The 22,877-nt window shown below is 39.7% G+C and overlaps 1 long non-coding RNA gene across 2 annotated transcripts in view; it reads left to right on the forward strand.

Moving 5' to 3' along the window:
* Positions 1–22,877, forward strand: part of LOC132818286 (uncharacterized) — a 59,941-nt gene that overhangs the window by 17,813 nt on the left and 19,251 nt on the right. Inside the window, exons 1-2 of one of the 2 annotated variants that reach the window (XR_009644986.1) lie at positions 3,875–3,962; positions 11,626–11,752. This is a non-coding gene — a long non-coding RNA (uncharacterized LOC132818286). Of the gene's footprint in view, positions 1–3,874; positions 3,963–11,625; positions 11,753–22,877 lie in introns of those variants that run through there. The other variant, XR_009644987.1, reaches the window with a different exon arrangement.

The following is a 22,877-nucleotide window of genomic DNA, read 5'->3' on the forward strand; positions in this document are numbered from 1 at the left end:
TATCTAAGAAAGAGTGTGCTGGGGTTGGAGGGGGCCTGGAGGAGATTTATAAGAATTATACTGGGGATGAAGGGTTTGTCATATGAGGAGAGGTTGAGGACTCTGGTTCTGTACTTGATGGAGTTTGGAAGGTTGTTGGTGGCAGGATCTCATTGAAATTTGCAGAATACTGAGAGGTCTGGATAAAATGGATGTGGAGAAGATGTTTCCACTAGTAAGAGAGAATATGACTCAAGGGAACTGTGTCAGAGTGAAGGAATGACACTTGAAAATTGAGATAAGGAGGAATTTCTTCAGCCAGAGGCTGGATAATCTTTGGAACTCATTGCTGTAGAAGGCTGTGGAGGTGAAGTCATGGAGTGCAGATAGATAGGTCCTTGGTTAGTAAGGGGATCAAAGCTTATGGGGAGAAAACAGTAGAATGGAGTTAAGAAACATAACAGCCATGATCAAATGGTGAAGAACACTCAATGGGGCGAAAGGCCTAATTCTGCTCCTTTGTCTATGGTCTTATGGAACACATGTTGAAGAGTAAGATTACTGTGTTAGCAGTTTATTGAAGTCTCATATGAATAGGTGTTAAGTAAAGAAATAACATGAAGTGAATTCATAATTTTGCCAGAAAGGAAGTAGGTACAGCTATGCAAACTAAAGAAGGAAATTTGAAATAGAGACAGGAGCCCATAGGTTTGGGTATCAATGAGATTGTTGTTGAGAGTAAAATGGTTTTCTGATATTTGAAATAAGATGGTTTAAATACGTCTCATACATCTTTTGTATGCAATAAATTTTAGTGTTCCTTTGTTAAAAGTACATTGGCAACCTCTTGTGCATATGCTCAATGGCTGACTGTCCTGGTAAACAAATTGCAAAATAATACTTGGGTTAATCAAGTTAGTCTTCACCTTGGGATTTGACTTGTCTAATATTACTATCATCTGGGATCAGCATAATACACAAAACAGCCCCAGATCTCTAGGTTGGGTCTCACAAAGAAATTTGCAATTTCATCTTCCGACCTGAAAACCCCTGATCATCTGTTAACTGTTTTCTGCTGACCCTTCCTTTACTAACAGCTGGTGACATTCAGCTGCACAAACTGTTTCTTTTGCCCAGCAGCCAGCAGTTACTTTCCAGTTCTGGTACCTTGCCTAAAAGTGGATATATCACTAAATAGGGAGTACAATGGAGGTTCACCTATCTGATCTGGGATAGTTGGACCTTCCTATGAAGAGGAGTTGAGGAGACTGGGCTTGTTTCTCTGAAACTTGGAAAAATGAAATGGATGTAAAAAGGATATTTCTCCTGGCTATGGAATCTCAAACCTACAGATACAGTCCCAAAATAAATTACAAACCACTCAGGACTGAGACAAAGAGGAACATCTTCATTCAGGTGATGGCTTGAAATTCTCTACTAAAATTTAAACATTTTAAATGTGGTGAGGGTTCCTATCTCTACCACCCTTTCAAGCAATGAGTTCCTGGATTGTGCAACTCCAGCAACACTCAAGAAGCTTAACATCATCCAGGACAAAGCCACTACTTGTTTGGCACTACTTCCACAAACATCCACTCCTTCCACCACTGATACTCAGTAGCAGCAGTGTGCACTATCTACAAGATGCACTGCAGAAATTCACCAAAGATCCTTACACAACACCTTCCCAAATCGATAATCACTACCATTTAAAAGGACAAGGGCAGCAGATACATGAGAACATCACCATCTGCAATCTCGCCTCCAAACCACTCACCATCTTGACTTGGAATCATTCCTTCAGATTTGTTGGGTCAAAATTCTGGAATTCCCTCAGAGCATTGTAGATCCAAATAACAGCACATGGACTGCAACAGTTTAAGAAGGCAGCTCACCACCACTTTCACAAGGGCAACAAGGCATAGGCAAATAAATGCTAGCCAAGCTAGTGACACTCACATCACATAAGTGAAGGGAAAAAAAGAATAGAGAGAAACTTTCTCCTTTGTAGAGGGATCAATAAAACAGTGGATAAAAGTGTAGTTGAAAATGGGAGTTTTCAAAAGAGAAATGAATAAGGTGCAAGCTAAATATTTACCCATGAGAATTAAATACAGGGTATCCAAAGCTAGTATACTCTAAATGACTAAGGATATTGATAAGAAAATAGGGACTAAAAAGGAGGCATGTAATGCATACAATACCAATTTGCATTTAAACAGCACCTTATAGACAGTAGAACATCCAAGGAGCTTTAGTGGAGTCTAATCAAACAAAATTAACTATGAGCTACACAAGGAGCTATTTTGGCAGTTGGCAAATGCTTAGTCAAAGATATAGGTTCTAAACACCACCATAAAGACAGTAAAAGTAGATACAGAGAGCTTCAGAGAAGGAATTCCAAATCTGAGGCCTTGGTGGAGTGATTAAAATCTGACATGCTCAAGAAGGCATGATTGGAGGACCACAGCTAACTTGGAGTGTTGTACAGTTGGAAGACAACATAGAGTTAGGAAAGGGTAAGATCATGAAGGGACTTGAATACAAGGATGAGGATTTTGAAATCAAACAGTTGTTTAACAAGGAACAAAAGCTGATCTGAGCACAATGGTGATGGATGAATGGGACTTGGTTTGATCTGGGAGTAAAAAATGAGGTCTGCAGATGCTGGAGATCACAGCTGCAAATGTGTTGCTGGTCAAAGCACAGCAGGCCAGGCAGCATCTCAGGAATAGAGAATTCGACGTTTCGAGCATAAGCCCTTCATCAGGAAGCCCTTCATCCTGATGAAGGGTTTATGCTCGAAACGTCGAATTCTCTATTCCTGAGATGCTGCCTGGCCTGCTGTGCTTTGACCAGCAACACATTTGCAGCTTGGTTTGATCTGGGACAGGGTCAGCAATGTTTTGGGGTGAACAGATTTCAGAGAGTTGACCATAAGAAGCCAACTAGGACTGCATTAGAATAATAAAATCAAGAACTAGGTTGGGGGGGGGGGGGGGGGGAAGGGGTTTCAGCAGCAGAACTGTTTCAGCCACAAAATCTGGTTATATTATGGAGATAGAAATAGGCACTGTTTGTGAGGATTCTATAATCAACCCTTGCATATCAGGTGATACCTGCAATAAAACACTTCATACAATATGTAACTCAAGCCTAATTATTTAAGCTAAATGATAGTATGAAACCTTTCACAGTATGCAATCTACAGTCAACGTATTAAAGATTGAGACCAGTTGGTGGTAAATGAGAGAACAACTATAAGCTTCATTCAGCCAAGTTATTTCTTCTGAGGCCTGTCCAAGATTGTTATGGTGTGATTCCCTGGGCTTCCTACACATTATAACAAACACAGCATGTGCTCAGATCTCTATACCAGGCAGTGTTAAGTGTAAACTGAAGCTGTCCATGCCAACAATACCCCTGTGGATTTCAGCACCTGTGCCCTTTTCACATTTGTAACCAGTAATTACATAGTGATGCCTGTCTTATCACAGCATCTACTTGATTATTTATGGCTCTTTTACATAAAATTTAGCTTGCATACACTGAAAAATAGCAGTATAAAGGTTAGGATTTATCATTATCATGTAATTCCCTTTAACTACATGAGATAAGGAAGAACTGTTGGTGTGAAGCTAAGTATTCCATCCACATTATCATAACAACTTTTAAATTATAGTTTGCAATTTTAAAATGAACATGAATATTGCTCTTTGAAATTATTAATGTTTTGTTGTATTCAAATATTATAAACAAGAAAATTAGCAGAGTTATTTCAAATCTCTTTAGTTTTGTTTACCACCATTTTTCAGATTGTCAAGCTGTGCATGTATTCCATTATACAGTAGGATATATGTCCTGTTATAGTGACTCAACTTTGGGATGACAGGAAGTGACTCATGCACTGTGGAATAGCAAGTATCAACCTGCTTTTGCAATTGGAGTTGAGCTGGATTCCAGTCAATGACGACCATCCTGAGGTATGTTCAGAGTGCAGCACACAATGTTGGTTGTACCATTGAATGTGAAGGATAATAATCTGTGCAATCATATAACCCACTTCTGGTCTTATGAAGGAGAAAAACTCATTCAAGAAATTCAGAAGTGTTTGAGACTAGAGTGCTGGCTTGAGAACTACCTTTTGCAATGTCTTTGAATGGCTGTAAACTGAAGGATACTTCTGGCAGAGGTGTAAATCTGATCAAAAAATTAGGCTGTTCACACTCATATTCTGGATTAGTGGTGCTGGAAGAGCACAGCAGTTCAGGCAGCATCCGAGGAGCTGTAAAATCGATGTTTTGGGCAAAAGCCCTTCATCAGGAATAAAGGCAGAGAGCCTGAAGAGTAGAGAGATAAGCTAGAGGAGGGTGGGGGTGGGGAGAAAGTAGCATAGAGTACAATAGGTGAGTGGGGGAGGGGATGAAGGTGATAGGTCAGGGAGGAGGGTGGAGTGGATAGGTGGAAAAGAAGATAGGCAGGTCGGACAAGTCATGGGGACAGTGCTGAGCTGGAAGTTTGGAACTAGGGTGAGGTGAGGGAAGGGGAAATGAGGAAACTGTAGAAGTCCACATTGATGCCCTGGGGTTGAAGTGTGCCAAGGCGGGAGATGAGGCGTTCTTCGTCCAGGCGTCTGGTGGTGAGGGAGCGGCGGTGAAGGAGGCCCAAGACCTCCATGTCCTTGGCAGAGTGGGAGGGGGAGTTGAAATGTTGGGCTACAGGGCGGTGTGGTTGATTGGTGCGGGTGTCCCAGAAATGTTCCCTAAAGCGGTCTGCTAGGAGGTGTCCAGTCTCTCCAATGTAGAGGAGACCGCATCAGGAGCAACGGATACAATAAATGATATTGGTGGATGTGCAGGTAAAACTTTGGATGTGGAAGGCTTCTTTAGGGCCTTGGATGGAGGTGAGGGAGAAGGTGTGGGCGCAGATTTTGCAATTCCTGCGGTGGCAGGGGAAGGTGCCAGGATGGGAGGGTGGGTTGTAGGGGGGGGCGTGGACCTGACCAGATAGTCACGGAGGGAACAGTCTTTGCGGAAGGAGGAAAGGGGTGGGGAGGGAAATATGTCCCTGGTGATGGGGTCTTTTTGGAGATGGCGGAAATGTCGGCGGATGATTTGGTTTATGCAAAGGTTGGTAGGGTGGATGGTGAGCACCAGGGGTGTTCTGTCCTTGTTACGGTTGGAGGGGTGGGGTCTGAGGGCGGAGGTGCGGGATGTGGACGAGATGCGTTGGAGGGCATTTTTAACCACGTGGGAAGGGAAATTGCGGTCTCTAAAGAAGAAGGCCAACTGGTGCTACCCCTTTGGTCTGGAGGAAGTGGGAGGATTCGAAGGAGAAATTGTTAAGGGTGAGGACCAGTTTGGCCAAACAAGTGACAGTGTCGGTGGAAGGGTACTGTTGGGGACATTGGGAGAGGAAAAAACGGAGGGCTTGGAGGCCCTAGTCATGGCAGATGGAGGTGTAGAGGGATTGGATATCCATGGTGAAGTTGAGGCGTTGGGGGCCGGGGAAATATACACCAGTGGCTCTCAACTTTTATATATCCATGAACCAGTAAGGTTGGGCAGAAGACCCCTGTGGACAACCAGCCAGTCCCTACCCAATTTGTTTTGTTTTGCTACTGTAAAGAAGATACAACAGAATTTATGAAAACGATCATAGTGCTTTTGATGAGACATCAATGAGGTGATGTCTGATAATACAGAGAGCTTCCACCTCATGTCAGGCTCCCCAGTCAATAAGTACATCCTCACTGCTTCCAGCCAATTCCAAAATTCTAATATTGTAATTTTACAATCTATTAGTAATGGAGCATGTTTGTAGAGTATATTGTTGTTACTCAACATTTATTCAATTTGAGTTGCACATGTGGGATCCAGTCTGGTTGTGTGGCATCATGCAAGTGGTGGGGTGAGGATTTTGACCTGTTCCCTCATATGGCCTTGTTTGTCAGTGCCATGCATTCTGAATCAGCACAGGTTCACCTTGAGGAAACCTATGAACTATGATTGGTTAATGGAGCACATTTTGAGAACCACTGCACTATACCATCAGTTCTGTTGGATGCTTCCCAAACTATCCCTGACCTTGCATAGAATCTCCACAGAAGTAGTATGAAAGCTTCTTTTACCATTACTCTGTGTTCCAACCAAAGTTACATAAGAAGGCTGAGTATAAGATATAAGAGAGAGAGAGAGAGAGAGAGAGAGAGAGGGAAAGACTAATACTAAATGTACTTAATGGATTAATATTTAGGTCAGAGTATTTTAGCCCTCTAGCCTTATTTACATGCTGTCAGCTGCACAACTAAATTAACTGGAACATAGGAGCAAGAGTAGACTATTCAGCCCATTGAACCTTCTCCAGCAATCTAGATTATGGATGATCATCTACCTCATATTCCCCAGGCTATTCCCAAAATCCTTGATGTCATTGGTAACTAGAAATCTATCAGTCTGTGTCTTAAACTCACTGAAAGACTGAGCTTCTGCTGTTCATTGGAGATGTATATGTGCAATGCCAAAGTAAACAAGATAATGAGCCAAATGCTGGAAAATGGGATTAGGGCAGATAGGTACTCGAAAACAAGTGTGAATACGTTGGGCTGAAGGGCCTCTTTACATATTGTAAAACTCTTTGACTTTGTCTAAGTTTCTATTTTCACTTTCCAACACATTGTTTAATAACTGATAAACTGCATGCAAAATGAAGCATAGGACACCTATGATAGATTGAAATAAGTGAGCAATTGCTTGATTTCTAAAAGTGAATAGTAGTGCAGTCAGTGTAGGCAAATTCCATCAAATTTTATGGCAGAGAATAACTCAGTTTGGCCGACTTGAAAACATTATCAACAAAACTGATTCTATGATATGGTTTCGATGCCTAGAATAAGTTAAATATGAAAACCTATTCCTGATAGACGATGAGCCAAATGTTTTGTAGTTATGACAGAAAGAAATGCAAAATTGTTCATGCCTATACTTTAACATAGTCAACATTGTTTGTTTCTGGGAGAAAGTGAGGACTGCAGATGCTGGAGATCAGAGCTGAAAATGTGTTGCTGGAAAAGCGCAGCAGGTCAGGCAGCATCCCAGGAGCAGGAGAGTCAACGTTTCGGGCATGAGCCTGAAGAAGGGCTCATGCCTGAAACGTCGACTCACCTGCTCCTGGGATCCTGCCTGGCCTGCTGTGCTTTTCCAGCAACACATTTTCAGCATTGTTTGTTTCTGACCAGGATTTGTATCCCACCCATTTGGACACTGCCTGCCCTTCACCTGCAGGGTATTATGGTTAGCATGAGGGGACATAGCTTTCAATTGAAGGGTGATAGATATAGGACAGATATCAGAGGTATTTTCTTTACTCAGAGAGTAGTAGGGGCTTGGAACACACTGCCTGCAACAATAGTAGACTCACCAACTTTAAGGGTATTTAAATGGTCATTGGATAAAGATATGGATGAAAATGGAATGGGCTTCAGATTGGTTCCACAGATCATCGCAATATCGAGGCCCAAAGGGCCTGTACTGTGCTGTAATGTTGTATAATTACAGATGTTTTTAATTTGTCTTGTGTAAGTGCCTGATTAATGTAATTGCCCTTTGAAACATCTCACAAGTGTGCTTAGACAGAAAACAAATCACTGACTCCATCCAGTTCTGGTGTGGTCGCAGCCATTTTTCATTTCCATTGCATGTTGAGTCACATGAGAATGGAAGGCAACACTATTTGCCCTTGAGACAGTGATGTCATAGGTTCAGCCTGGATTCCACCCGAAACTTTGTTTGTTTCTTATTGGCATTCCCTGACAAATACATCAGTATGACATCCCCCACTTTTCGAATGTTCATTTTACACAATTTCGCTTTTATGAAAGACCTACATTAGTACCTGTTTTCATGAATCCAAAGAGGAATTTTGCCTTTTACGAAAAATGGGGATACTTTTTCCCATATAAATCATGCACTTTTGCTTTACTCCATTTTCAGCTTATGAAAGGTATCCTGGGAAAGCTCTTATTTCGGATAGCAGGGGCTACCTGTACTGAGTTTCCACATGCTCCAATCCAACTGTTTCATTTTAGCTTTCATCTCCCAACATTAGCCCCTGAGGCCCACAGCTTAGCCATGTCAATGATTGTGCTGTACTGTCACCTTGTCAAAGCCAGAATAGTAGTCATCACTGAGAAGCCCCTCTCCCACAGTAACCCATGCCCTCCATTCATGATTGTCTCTGCCCTCCTTATGCATTGTTTCCCAGTTCACAATTTTGGGCCCCTCTGCACCGCAGCATGCTTGAATCCCTAGCATTGACTCCCTCAATTCCCTAGCATTGGCTGGTCCTGTTTTCCCTGGAGCGTTGGAGGCTGAGGGGTGACCTCATAGAGGTTTATAAAATAATCCGGAGCATAGAAAGGGTAAATAGAGAAGATCTTTTTCATGGGTTGCAGGAGTGCAGAACTAGAGGGGATATGTTTAGGGTGAGACGAGAAAAAATTATAAGGGACCTAAGGGGCAACTTTTCACACAAAGAGTGGTGCGTGTATGGAATGAGCTGCCAGAGGAAGTGGTGAAGACTGGTATAATTGCAACATTTAAAGGGTATCTGGATGGGCACATGAATAGGAAGCATTTAGAGGGGTATGGGCCAAGTGCTAGCAAATGGGACTATATTAATTTAGATATCTTGTTGGCATGGACAAATTGGACTGAATGGTCTGTTTCTGTGCTGTACATCTCTATGACTCTAAGTACTGTGAGCCTCGATGCTCTGGCTGAGGGGACACAGCACACAAGATAAGACATAAGGCAAGATAAGACAAAGATGCTGTGACCATTGAAATAGGCGCTAAGAGAGGGAGCTCAGAGCCCTAAGATGCACCCGGTCTGATCCATGAGCTGTGTGCCTGTCCCTATGCACATGGAATGTCCTGGTAGCAGCATTGCAATAAAAAGATGTTGATGAATGCTACTGAAGATGGAGGCTCAGAAGAGCTAGCAGTGAACTGGGTAGCCAGTGTGGTCAGACAAGCTGCTCAAAATGATAGATTTATGAAAAATGGACAATAAACAAACAATGCTGGGAAATTAAGACAAGCCTTGACCAAAGTGACTGCACTAATAAACATGCTGCAGAATCCAGACAGGCTGCAACAATAGACAGACAGTATGTAATTGACACAGCAGCTGCAGACAATGCAATATAGCCTCGAATTTGGAATTGAATTAATCAGCTGGAAGGCCATCCCCAGAGCAATCGGGACTTCGAGTTGTTTGCCCAACACAGAGGTGCCTCGCACCCTTATTTAGAGAGACTACCTGACCTATGTGCACCTAATACCTCCAGGACCACCCTGCCATCGACATGTCAATGCCCAGTTGGGTCTGATTGATTGGGATGCTTGAGCTCTGATCGATATATTGGAGGACACTAAAGATTTTCCCAAAAGGGTTGGAACGACTTCTAATATAAGAATCACCGCAACACCATCCTCAGGGGCAGTAACTTGAAACCAACCACTGTGAAGAGAAGACACTGCTGTGGCCACGGGGAGAAGACGATCAGACGATCAACACCATGTGAATCAAAGTCAAAAAGTGTGGCGGCACAGGACAAACACAGCAGGTTAAGCAGCATCCAAGGAGCAGGAGAGTCGACGTTTTGGGCATACCCCTTCATCAGGAATGTCCATTTGGGATCAAGGTCAAGATCAAGTGTGGTGGTATATGATCATCTAGAGTTAAGTTAAAGCACAAGATAGTTGATTAGATTTATAGTATAAATTGTTAGTTTATGGTGCATTTTGTTGTTATAGTATAATTGTTATAATATATCGTTTATTATTATTGTGAGTCAACTTGCAGTTCTTTGCTAGATATAAGAGTTAAAAGACACTGTGTGGCAGGCACAACACCAGATACCCACTCTGACTTTTATGGCAGTGATTCTTCATCTTGTTTTGTTCTGACAAGAGGGAGAATAGAAAACTGCATATCAATGAGGTGAGATCAGGTACTAATAAAAGGCTAATACATGCAAATGAATGCAAATAGGCCTCTCACCACTTGCTTATGAGATTCTTGCCTTCCTGTTCAAAACTTAGTTGAAAAGTTAGACAATCTTTCTCAACAGTAAGAATTTAATTTCTGCAAATCTCACCCTATTTTTCTAATTGATGCTGGGAAGATCTGCCACACTGCAGTAGCTGCTTGGCACAGTAGAGAACAGGAATAATGAATTTTACTAACAAACTTTCTCTCACATTGTTTCTGTCAACTCTTAGAAGACAACACTCAGTGATAAAGCAAATTCTGGGAACAGCCATTGACTAAGAACTCAAAGATACTTACAAAGATTGTCATGGCTGAGGATGCAATGCAATAATTAAACAATTGTGGTCTCGGGTTAAAAATCTTACAGCAATTTTAAACTACATAGCCTTTATTCTTCATGCATATGCCATTCTTTTTTAAAAGTTATTGACTATTTGTTGTGTTCTTGATGTTGTGTTTTATTATTTTTTCTTGCATTGGTTGGTAATAAAATGTATCCTTGTTTCACTCAAATAAGTCTTGGAATTGATCTGGTCAATTTGATTCCGTCAACTACATTTTTGATGTGTGTGATATAGTTGCATGCTAAAAAGGAAGATAACTATTTGGTGTGACAAGCCAAGAGGCCTTTTGGAAAGAGAGTTGCTGAATCTCTCCTTCTCCCCTGGTCAGACATGCCTGATGTATTATAAATCACACCAAGAATAATGTAACTGGTTTATTTGGAATGATGTTCCTTTGAAGTATTGATTTTTATTAAAGCCTGTTGGACCTGCTAGCTTCACCCCAGAGATGCATGAGGAATCTCTCCCAAATATTTGTAGCTGAGCAGTCACTGATTTATTTCCTTGGCAATGTGCCATGGAGAAGACCTCCTTGAAATTTCCTTTGATTAGTTCACACATCCTAAAGCTGCATGGTTAGCACTGGGAAAGAATCCTTTTTTTAATCCTCTATATATTTTTCTTCTTATCGGTGTAACATTTCCTTACTTATTTCCAATTGCCTATGTTGATCGCCAGTCTTTCTGCACCAGCCATTAAGTGCAATCTGCTCTCATGCCTCTGCCAATGTTGTTTTGAACTGGCGGCCAGGAGCTATGTAAAACAACTTGTTTTGTTTAGATTGAACAATGTTGCTGAATTTGTATCAGTAAAGTCATTCGGTGTTTCAATGATGTGAATTCCTCACTATAGGATTATCTGTGTCATGATTTCAATGAAGGTGAAGTTTTATGATGGTGTAAATCTAAAGGAAATATGATCTGAGATGATTAAGGTATTCCATTCTCAATGTTAGCAACCAACAGGGAGCACTTTCATCCCATCTGCCTTGGCTGGATTGAACCCAGGACTGCAGTTCATTTACTTGCCTGTTCAAATGAGCATCCCTAGTACAAATATTTGCAGCTTGCAAAGATTAAAATGGAGGTTATTTTCTGGACTTAATACAGGACAAAGAGGTGGTCCCACTGAAACAATTTGAATGTAAAAATACAAGTTTGTCTTTCACCTTCCAGTGCAATTCAATCCTGTGATTAGATAGCAAAAAATAGAGAACCAACAATCTAAATTTCTCAAATTCTCCCCAGTTACAGAAAGGCATTTCAAAGCACTTTACAAAGTGACAAGAAGAACAAATAACCGAACAATTGGGCGTGACATCAGAAACAAAAGCACCGTTGAAGAGAGTTTTGAGAAGTTTTACACACCAGGGAGGTAGGTGACAAAGAGAAGAGTTTTAATGGGTGGAATGTATGCCCCTCTTGAAGGTTTGAGGATGGAGTGCAATCTAACTGGAAGGCCTATAGTCTGCCTTCCTGCCTATGCTGACTGAGGCCCTTAAGTGCTCATTTAAGGACTTTGTCCAGCCACCAGCAGAGGGTAGGTCAGTTACCATTGCGTGGAGTCTGAAAAGCAAACTCTGTTGGGTTTATTTTTGGGCTCCCAGGGTGTCTCTCTCTATCAGATATTTCAGTACTTAATTGTGAGACTTGACTTTGGAAAGGGCTGCAGCATGTTGACAGCAAACACCTATCTTTTCTTTGGACCCACCCTGTATCTCCCTGCTTGCAAATCCCATTCTTGTACCTGTAGCCTGGCTGCCTTGTAGATCCTGATCTCTGGTGGGTATAATGTAGCACTGCCATCTACTTCTGATGGCACTACCATCAATGGACAGCTATGAGCATCTAACAGGTTGGTAGCTATTGGTGGTGGTTGGTCAATGGGCTTTCTCCTCTGGGCTTTCTCCTCTGGGCTCCATGATTCTGGCAAAGGCCTGCCACAGGCCACTTATGTATTTGTTGGCATTTAATATGGCATTCCTTTATAAAGGAAGTCATGTAGTGCCCTTACCAGATCTCCAGTCTATGGCTAAGACCCCTATTGCCTGGATTAAACTGCATCCTAAAAGTGAGTACCAGAGTACATGGATATAGTGAAAGAAAAACTGCCTGATGATAATGGACCAGAGGAAATGAAAAACATGAATTAACCAGGAATGGAGGGGTGTGTTAATGCTGAACTGATGAGTCATTAAATCTGTGGTGGGAAAAGAAAATGGTGCACATATGTTGATGTGACTGGCACAAAAAGGAACATTTTGGGACAGGAGAGGGAGCGAAAGAGGAATCCACAGAAACCAGTCAATTGGTTGGAGGCAGAAGAAACAGAAACCCAAAGATTGCTCATTGGGTTTCTGGTCACCAAGGTGCTTAGATGTGGGGAGTGAAGGTGCTGTTGTCAGCAGTTTCCAGGCAGTCTGGGCTTGGGAGAAGTCCTAAGGAACTGGTAATGTGATGGCTCTGAGTTGAAGAGAAAGATAGAGAGAGTCAGGAGCAACTTAAGAAAGTGGCTCCAACCAGCTAAAATATTGCTGTTCACTGTGAGGAGCTGGAGGCTCACTGAAGTCTCAGGAATCATTTGGGATCTGAGAGTGGGGCTAAAGGAAGCCAAGAAGCAGTACTTGCTTAGTGTAGCTGGGGGCATGGAGTTCAGGGAAACCCAAAGGCATGATCAACTTAGTGAAACTAGCTGTCTGTGAAACAGCTGGAAATGTGCCATCAGTAGCTGTTGGATTGTAGCTTTGAAACTGAAGGAGATGTGGTCAGAGAAAAAGAGATTCAAATATTGGAAGGTGAATAGTCATTGATACTGACCACAGCTTTGAGCGAGTTTTAAGAGTAAGTATTCAAAGATGAAGCATTTGAATTCCTTGTAAAGGAGGCAAAGTTTTAATGAGATATGATGATACATAGTACGATTAATGTCTGGACACCTTGCTGAAAAATCCATGGGATCTGTCATCTGCTACTTTAATGTGCCTTTTGGGAGTTTTGACTATAGTTTGTCTGTTGCCTCGTTAGCTTTTTCTGCATGTTAGATTTAAGTTATGTTGTATGTAGCAGATTGTTTTACTTTTCTAGCCTTTTCTAGTTAAAGTTTATTTTGTTTGTTTGAAATGTGGAAGTTTGTGGCTTTATTCTCTGAACAAGCACCTGAGGATTCAAACATAGCCTACTTTTGACAAATATGTTATTGGCTTCTAACCAGATTTTAACATAAATTTGGCTGTCTTCTCTGGGATTGTAACAGAAATTTGGCAGTCTCATTAATAACTTCAAAAGTCAAACCACAATATTATTTGTGATACAATTTTTATCACTGTAATACAAATAATTTTTATTAGTGTGAGCTAGAAGTTTTTCTCTCAGATCCAACTTAAACTTTTAACTTCCTTAATGCAAAATGAAGAAATTATTGGATATAAACGTTAAAGGTGATGAAAAAAATTTAAAATTATTCAATTACGAAGGGAATTTTCAGAGCAAGAGTTACTCATGAATATAATTTTAAAACAGAGGCTATAGATTGTGTTATCGTAAACTAGAATTAGAATTAGATTTTATTGTCATGTCTACTCAAGTACAGGGATACTGGAGTACAGTAAAAAGGAAACAAAGTCACCATTCCCAGCACCATCTTAAGTACAAATGTACCTAGGTACATAAACTTAAGTAAAACTGAAAGCCGAAATGACTTTATGTATGAAACAAACATAAAACAGCAAAATTAATATTCTTCCTAGTATAATGTAGTACAATAAATAGAATAATAACCTAACGCCTGTGCTGTTCCACCATAGATTTCCAATCAAAATGGAACCTGTAAGGACAGAGTTCAGGAATGCCAAGGAGCAGGAAACAACAGTAACTGTTATTTATAGACCCCCAATTGTGGTAGTGTCTGAAGGGGCATTCAAGCAAGAAATTAGAGATGCAAGCAATGAAGCTACAAGTATAATTAGAGTTGACTTTAATAAGCATATAGATTTGGCAAATCCAATCAGGAACAATGCAATATCAGAGCAATTCCAGGATATTGATTGAAAAAACCATCTCATGCACTATGTTGAGGAACCAACCACATAACCAATAATCCTAGATAGGGTATTATATAATGAGAAAAGAATAATTGGCAAACTAGCTGTGCAAGGTGTCTAAGGGGAGATTAACCTGAATATTCTACAATAAGATGGATATGACATAATTTTTTCTGAGACTAGGGTCCTGAATCTAAATAAAGGAAACAATAATGGTCTGAGGCATGAGCTGGATATGATAAATTGGGGAATGTTACTTTAAGCAATGGCAAGCACTTAGCGTGCTTGGAGATATTGCAACAATTGTTCATTCCAGTCTGATGCAAAAATAAAATGAGAACAGTGTCCCGGCTATAGCTAGAAAGGGAAATTATGGATTGTTAAACTCAAGGAAAGGATATACAAATTGGCCAAAAATGAGCAGCAGAACTGAAGCTTGGGTACAGTTTAGATTTCAGCAAAAAGGCTGAAACAATTGGTTAAGAGGGTAAAAATAGAGTATGAGAGTAAACTTACATGGAGAAAATAATCAATTGTAAAAGCTTTTGTAAGTATGTGAAGAAAAAAGATTAATGAAAATGATTGTAGTTCCTTTACAGTCATATACAGGAGAAATTATAATGGGTACCAACGAGATGCTAGACTAATAACATAAATGTTTTGGTTCGATCTGCACAAGGCCCTCAAATGATGTCTAAAAAATCTTGGGGAGGGCAGAATCTAGTGAGAGGGTGGAACTGGAGGAAATTAATATTAGTAAGGAAATAGTGTGCAAAATTTGATGAGATTAAAGACTAATTAATCCCCAAGGCCTGATAAATCTACATCTGAGAGTAATTAATGAAGTGGCACTAGAAATAATGAATGCATTGTGGTTCCCTTTTCAGATTGTAAAGACTCGGGACCAGTTTCTATGGATTGGAATGTAGCTAATACAACTCCACTATTTAAAAAGGAGGTAAAGAGAAAATAAGGAATTTATAGGCTGGTTAGCCTGACATTGGTAGTAGAGAAAATGATCAACTCCATTATAAAAGATTGAAGAGCAGAGTTCTTGGTAAAGAGTAAGAGGATTAGACAATCAGTGTGAATTTATGAAAGGGAAATCATGCTTGACAAATCTACTGGAATATTTCAAGTGTGTAACTAATAGATTCAATGAGGGGGTGCCAGTGAATGTGGTTTACTCAGACTTTCAGAAGGCTATTGATAAGGGGCATGAGAGAGATTGAGAGATTAGTTTATAATTATTTAAGCAATGGGATTGGTCATATGTATTGCCATGGATAGAGAACTGTTTCACAGACAAGAGACAAAGATTAGGATTAAACACGTCTTTTTCTGAGTGAAAGGCTGTGACTAGTGGGGTACAGCAGGAGTCAATGCTTCGACCCCGGCTATTCACAACATATATTAATTACATAGATAAGGGAACTAAATGTAAAATCCCCAAGTTTACAGATGGCCCAAACTGGATGCGAGGGTGAAGTGTGAGGAGGATGCTGAGGTTCTTCAGTATGATTTGGATGAGTTGAGTAAGTGGCCAAATGCATGGCAGATGAAGTATAAAGTGAATAAATATGAAGTTATCCACTTTGAAAGCAAAAACCAGGAAGGTAGATTCTTATGCAAATGCTGATATACCAAGAAAAGGGGAAATGCAGCGAGATCTGCTTGTAGACCACTTCCTGAAAAGAAGCATCTAGGAGCAGCAGGTGGTGAAGAAGGCCAATAGTATGTTGAGCTTTATAGCCAGAGGTTTGAAGTGCAGGAGCAGGAATATCAGGAGTAATGTGTGTAATTCTGGTCTCCTTTTCTGAGGAAAGATGTTCTGGCTATGGAGGGAGTTCAACAAAATTTTATCAGATGGATTCCTGGGATGGCAGGTTTGATGTATGAAGAGAGACTGGATTGGTTAGGATGATATACACTAGAGTTTCAAAGAATGTGTGGGAATATCAGAGAAACTTTAAAATTTCTCACAGGACCAGACAGAGCAAATGCAGGAAAGATGTTCCTGATTACTGGGGAGTCCAGAACCAGCCGTGACAGTCTAAGGATAAGAGCTAGGCCATTTTTGGATTGAGCTGAGTCAAAGTTTCTTCACCCAGAGAGCGGTAAGTCTGTGAAAATCTCTGCCACAGAAAACAATTGAAGCCAAAAATTAAATGTTTTCAAGAAAGAACTAGATATAGTTCTTAGAGCTAAAGGGGTTAAAGAGAATGGGAATAAAGCAGAAACAGGGTATAGATTTGGATGATTAGGCATGATCAAATTTAATGGCAAAGTAAGCTCAAAAGGCCAGATATCCTACTCCTGCCTCTATTTTGTATATTTCTACGTCACTATCAAAGGGCATGTCTAATAACACTTCATAAATTTTAACATTGCACAGGCTTTTTCAACTCTCAATCTTTCACTTTGTTTCTGTTTCCTTTCTATTTGCTGCTCACACAGCTTCCCAGAAACGCTTAAATATGATCTTTTAAAAACAGCATATTTTACAGAGGCTCTATATCATCTCCACCTGCTTCCTCTTTCATCCTCACCAGACAGCATCATTATTTCTCCCTATCTCTGTAAATAGCCACACTTGGATTTACTGTTCTATTGTAATCCTCCAGCCCTGCTCATGTTTTCTATGTGAATTTACAGAGTTATTCTGGAATCAAAACTATTGAGTTTTCAACTCAAAGCAATGAATTATTGTGGTTTTGTGGGATATGTTGAATTTTTCTCACGTTTCCTATTTACATTTCTGAATGACTGTGCCAAAGTGGATTTTTGCAAATTGCTGATTTACATTGAACAAAGTTAGGCAGATAGTTTCACCGGGTTCTGTTTTTACATTCACTGTTACACATCTACTTCTGAGCACTTTGCAAATTATACCATACTACAATCATTAAACAACTCCTTTATTCTAAAAATACCATAAAATAGAATTTTCTACATGATTTTATAGGTATTCCTCTATTTCTGTTGTGCAGGCACCATTAGCGCTTGCCACAATCATACATGTTATCATGTTAGTGTACCTGATTTTATTGAAATCTATCCATTTGTTTTTAAGATATACTGGCCAAATAAGCTAACAAACAGAAGTGTGAATATTACCTTCACTGACAGAAATGACAAATTATGTGAGTATGTAGTAGAATGCCCAGTCCCATCAATCTATATGAGCTTCTTACAATTATAGAGCTCTTTCTTTATGCTTTTCCTTATACTTCTATTTCACTGAGGGGCTTCACCTTAATCACATCCAACAATCGCTCTGAAAACACTTCACATTTTGATAGCTATGACAAATTTTACAGTGGCAGTTGAGCAAATGCACAACAATCCAAAATAATCAACATAATTTTAAACAAAGTAACCCAGAGCATTCTAAAAAAATGAATTTGAATTACTTACCAACATTAACAGATTATTTTAAAAACCATTTTGACAAATTTGTTTTTCCTGAAGTGATACCGTATCTTTGTATCAGGTTTTGTCACAAGCTATTGATTAGTTTTTGAGATATATTGTTTGTAGACAAAATGATTAATAAACAAAGACAAAATCATTATATCTGCCAACCTCAACATTGGAAGGTCAGACCAGTCAAGATAATTGGTACATGTTGCACCAGCATAAACATCCAACTCAACCACCGCTAGCATACCGTCACTGCAATCTGTCTTAGTTACGTTATGCGCTACATCAAGTCACTAAGGCATTTTCTGCAGCAATTTCTAAACACAGGCTCTTCACACCTCTATGAACAGGGTTAGCAGATGTGTGACAACAGCTGTATTCCTTCAAGGCATTATGGATACGTGTTTCTGTTCCCTCATTATTGCCACGCCATGTCATTTCCTACTGAACATCATTGTGGGAAGTGCTTTGACCACACTCTAGCCGTTAAAAAAGAAAGACTTTCAACAGCATCCATTAGGGAACATCTTGGAAGTTTTAGCTTGGACTTCATCAGCAAGTTTGGTGCAAAAAAAATCTTAGTTTTGACAGTGTTTTTGAAGTACATTGGAAAGAAATTTTACTTACTATTTGTAGTAGTTTTTTATTGCTTCAGTGCAAAATATATAACTTCACATCCACACATTGACCCACATAATGATGTCATTTCCTTTCTCCAACTATTTGCATCTGACAACACTGTAGTTGAAGAATTAAATTGTATAAATTAAGTTCACATTATTAAACAGAAACAAGCATATTTTGTACAATTCTCATTTTGAAAATTAGTGTTAAAAAGAGCTATGTTTCCTTTTATCCTTGAGTTGCTTTCTTTACAGTCAACTGTGGCTTTTCTTTTGATAATCAACCAAGCAGTGCTACAAATATCAGCTGGTAATTGGACAGGAATTGTTGTGGTAGGTAGCACAATGTCCCTTTCTCCTTATGTCCCATTATCCTAGTCCAAAAAGAGTAGCTGAGTCCACAATAGTTTTTCCATTCGTTTTCATCCTCCACCCAACCCTTTGTTCTCTGAAATCACTTGTTTTTGAAGTTGATTATATGGCCCCTGCCATATAAAAAAGTTTACATATTTCACATGTGAGCTTTGATGGTGAGTATATGAAAGGTTATTGTACTAGAGGGATCATGAGGCCAGTAGTAATTTGTTTTCAACTAACATTCACAAATATGCAAATTTAACAGACACAAGAATCATCAGAGTGGCAACTGGAGACAATTTTCTCCTCCTAACCAAAGAGTAGGAGTGAGTCTACTTGTGACATCCCTACCACCTCATTGAGATCAACTAATTCACAACTGCGAAGGATTTAGCACTTAACTGTTCTATATGACTTATCTATTCGTTACATTTACTCATCGAGCAAAATTCTGATTGTTTACATTTAAGCCAAACTGTTGATTTGACATCCATCAGAAATAATCCTCTTTATGACACATATTGGAGATATTCAAAATTGCATGTTTATAAAAAAAAGTGGAAACAAATAGACCAGAGGAGTAATTATCTTCCCAAACAGATGTGAGTGAAATCTAAAATCTGTCTCTATTCATTCCACAAAATTTCCTGCCATTATTATCAAAATTTAAAAGACTTAATTTACATAGATCCATGGTGTTTCTATCAATCACAGTTTTTCATTTCTTTGTGGCATGAAGTAATTAGTGGGACAGTTGTGAGTCAGAAATTGAAACTGAAGGGAGGTAAATGCTTTTCTATTTACATAGTAATTAGAATTAAAATAAAAGTTGGCTCGGTTCTTTTATCCAACTAAATTCATGTTTTTTTGACGCCAAATGAAAAAGGAAGGTGAACAGGAGGTTAATGTCGTTGCTAGGGTGGGTTCTCTTTGATCTCAACTTATGTTTCAGCACCATGAACAATCCATCTGTTTACAAGCCACCTAGTTGAGTAATGCAAAAAAAAAGTCGGAGAATTGCACTGATACTGCAGTATAGGGTTATCAGATGAAAATTGTCTTAATAGTGTGATTATCCATTAGAGGCTAACTAATGTTGCACCTCACTGCAAAGAGTTATAATTACTTATGTCAGGTCCCTGCTGGAACTTAATAGCCATATGGTAATCAGCATACTGATATATTCTGATACATAATCACTTTTGAACTCAGTCTTATGTTGCACTATGTATTGCTCTTTTACAAGCTTGTTTGTTATATAATTTTGATTGCTACTAATATCTGGATAGAAACACATTAAAATATCATATATTCCTTCAATATTTGGCTCTTATTCTACTCTAATTCTGGCTTCTTGAGCATACTGATTTTAATTGTACCTCTGGACTTTCAGTTACCCAGGGCCTTAAGATCGTGAATATTCTTCACACAGCTTTCTGTCTGTCTACCTCATTTCCCTCCTTTAAGACATTCTTTAAAATTCAACTACTTGGCCCAATTTTTGGATATCTTTTAATTTTATTTTGTTTTATTTGTTGGCTTTCCATTGTTTTGAGAATTGTGTATTCTCAGGGTTGTGCGTTTCTGCTGTGGGTCTTCATGTGGCTGAACAGGCCAATTCTCTGCCCACATTTCTTCAGGCACATGGAGTTTATGTCACATCAAGTTGTCAGATCCGAATTTCAGGATTCACTTCCCTCACTTTCCCTCTCTGCCTGTACTCTGCCTCATCATTAAGGCATTGAGATGTAAATAATGATGCAATTTGAGGGCCAAATTGGGACCAAGATTCTTGATGTCAATGCTGCCATTCATTTTCTTTGTCCCCCTCTAGAACGTGGGCCATTTGAGAGTTGAGTAAGCAAGACCTGGTGTGGAGATGTCCATCATCAAACCAAAGTACATCAGATGTTTGAGATCTGTAATTAAAAAGCAGAAAGTCCTGAGGAAACTCAATAGGTCTTCCAGCATCTGTGTAGATAGAACTAGAGTTACCATTCTGAGTTCAATATGAATTAAAGAAGATATTGTCTGGTTTTGTTTTGTATGACAGCTTGGATGTACTTGCGTTGGAATATAGTAGTGACTAAGTACTCCATATTTGTTTTAAGATATACTGAGGTCATGAAAGGTGCTAAAGAATTCCAAGTCATTCTTTATTTATTTGTGGCCCCCGTGAAGACTCTCCTAATGTGATCACTGAGAAACCAGTTCAGCTGAGATTCAAATAAACCCTTTCATCCACAGTGCAAAGTGAATAGAACATGATAAATTCAAGAGAAGAGATTATGGTATGGATAATAAGGTACAGAACTGACACGAGATGATACAGACAAAAAAAAAACAAGCAATAGAAAAAATTAAATATGATTTAGTTACCGCAGTTGCATCAATAATGTTAAGGGATTTTTTTTAGCTTTCATTTTAATTTCTCTTGCAAGTGGGTGGCACGGTGACACAGTGGTTAGCACTGCTGCCTCACAGCGCCAGAGACCCGGGTTCAATCCCTGACTCAGGTGACAGTCTGTGTGGATTTTGCTCAGTCTCCTCGTGTCTGCGTGGGTTTCCTCCGGGTGCTCTGGTTTCCTCCCAAAGTCCAAAAATGTGCAGGTCGGGTGAATTGGCCAAGTTAAAATTGCCCCTAGTGTTAGGTGAAGAGGTAAATGTAGGAGAATGGGTCTGGGTGGGTTGCGCTTCGGTGGGTTGGTGTGGACTTGTTGGGCCGAAGGGCCTGTTTCCACACTGTAACTAATCTAATCTAATATGTTGATAGTTGATTCTTTGGATAGAATTTAATGGTCAATCCTCGCCCTTGCCCCTCTTCTTCTCAACTTCACTCAATTAAGTCAGGGGAAGGTGATAGTCTTCCCAAATTCCAGGCCATTTCAGGCTTTTACATTGTAATTTACAAACTAAATACCCAACACTGCTCTCCACAAGGCCCTGATGACTGGCCCAGACACCATCCTATTCACGTCTCTTTCCAGGCCTTCACTGTTGCTGTTGGCCCAGGGCCTCCTGCTGTCCCAGCAGTGGCCTCCACTCTGGTTTGAGAATTTTGGCAATTTGGTAAGGCGGAAAGATGAGTCACCACCAAGGAACTATTCCTATCTAATTTTTATGTGCATTATAGTCTCCTGTAAATAGCTGATCGTTGGGCAGGATAACCTTTGAAATTAACTTGTGACAGGTTTTATTTGTGCACATCATTTGACAATATTTTTAATATGTTGATGCTGTTTATAGCACCATAGAATGGTTATAGCACAGAAGGAAGCCATTCAGCCTGTCATACTCATTGCCAACTCACTGCAAATCCAATTCAATGCATTAACTGTTAGTGATTTAAACGAAATTTAAATGTTTCAGTATAATTACGGTGTGAATGTCTCCCATATGTTTTACTTCTTCCTGGTCATCCAGAATTCCCAGTGAATTACGTAACACCATTCATGAGGCAACTTTTAGTGAAAAGCTGCAGAAACCTCATAAATGTTGTAAACGTCATTGATGACAGAGGAATCAGATAAATCCTTGCTGGAATACACTATCACAGAATAACTTTGCTTGCTGGGACCTTTTGTGGCAAAAAAAAGAGGCAGGTCAATGAAAATAATATGTTACCTGTATTGACATTTTCTGACCCCTGCTGGACAATCTGAATCATTGCAGAAAATGGACAATTGTACACTGTATATGTATTAAAGTTTTTCATGAATTAAGAATCCGCTACTCAATCTTCAGACAGTGTGATGGGGTAATTTTAGAAGATGATAATATGATTTTATTACATTTCGAAAGAGGGGGTGACACCCCATTCCTGTAATAGTACCTAAAGTCCCAGAGGGGCTTTCTTACATCATTCCCCACATGGGTTCCCCATCTAACTTTTCATGGTTTTTGTATTGCTTTGAGGTCTCTTACTGTTCTTTTTTGGGACTATCATGTAAAATACAATTATAGAGTAGAGTATGGACCTCAACACTCTGGGAGTATGTGAGAGATGTTTTGTTTTTTTCACTTTTATTTCTGCAACACAGCAGACAAAATTGATAAT

The sequence above is a fragment of the Hemiscyllium ocellatum genome, chromosome 8, assembly GCF_020745735.1.
Source record: "Hemiscyllium ocellatum isolate sHemOce1 chromosome 8, sHemOce1.pat.X.cur, whole genome shotgun sequence".
Lineage (NCBI taxonomy): Eukaryota > Metazoa > Chordata > Chondrichthyes > Orectolobiformes > Hemiscylliidae > Hemiscyllium > Hemiscyllium ocellatum.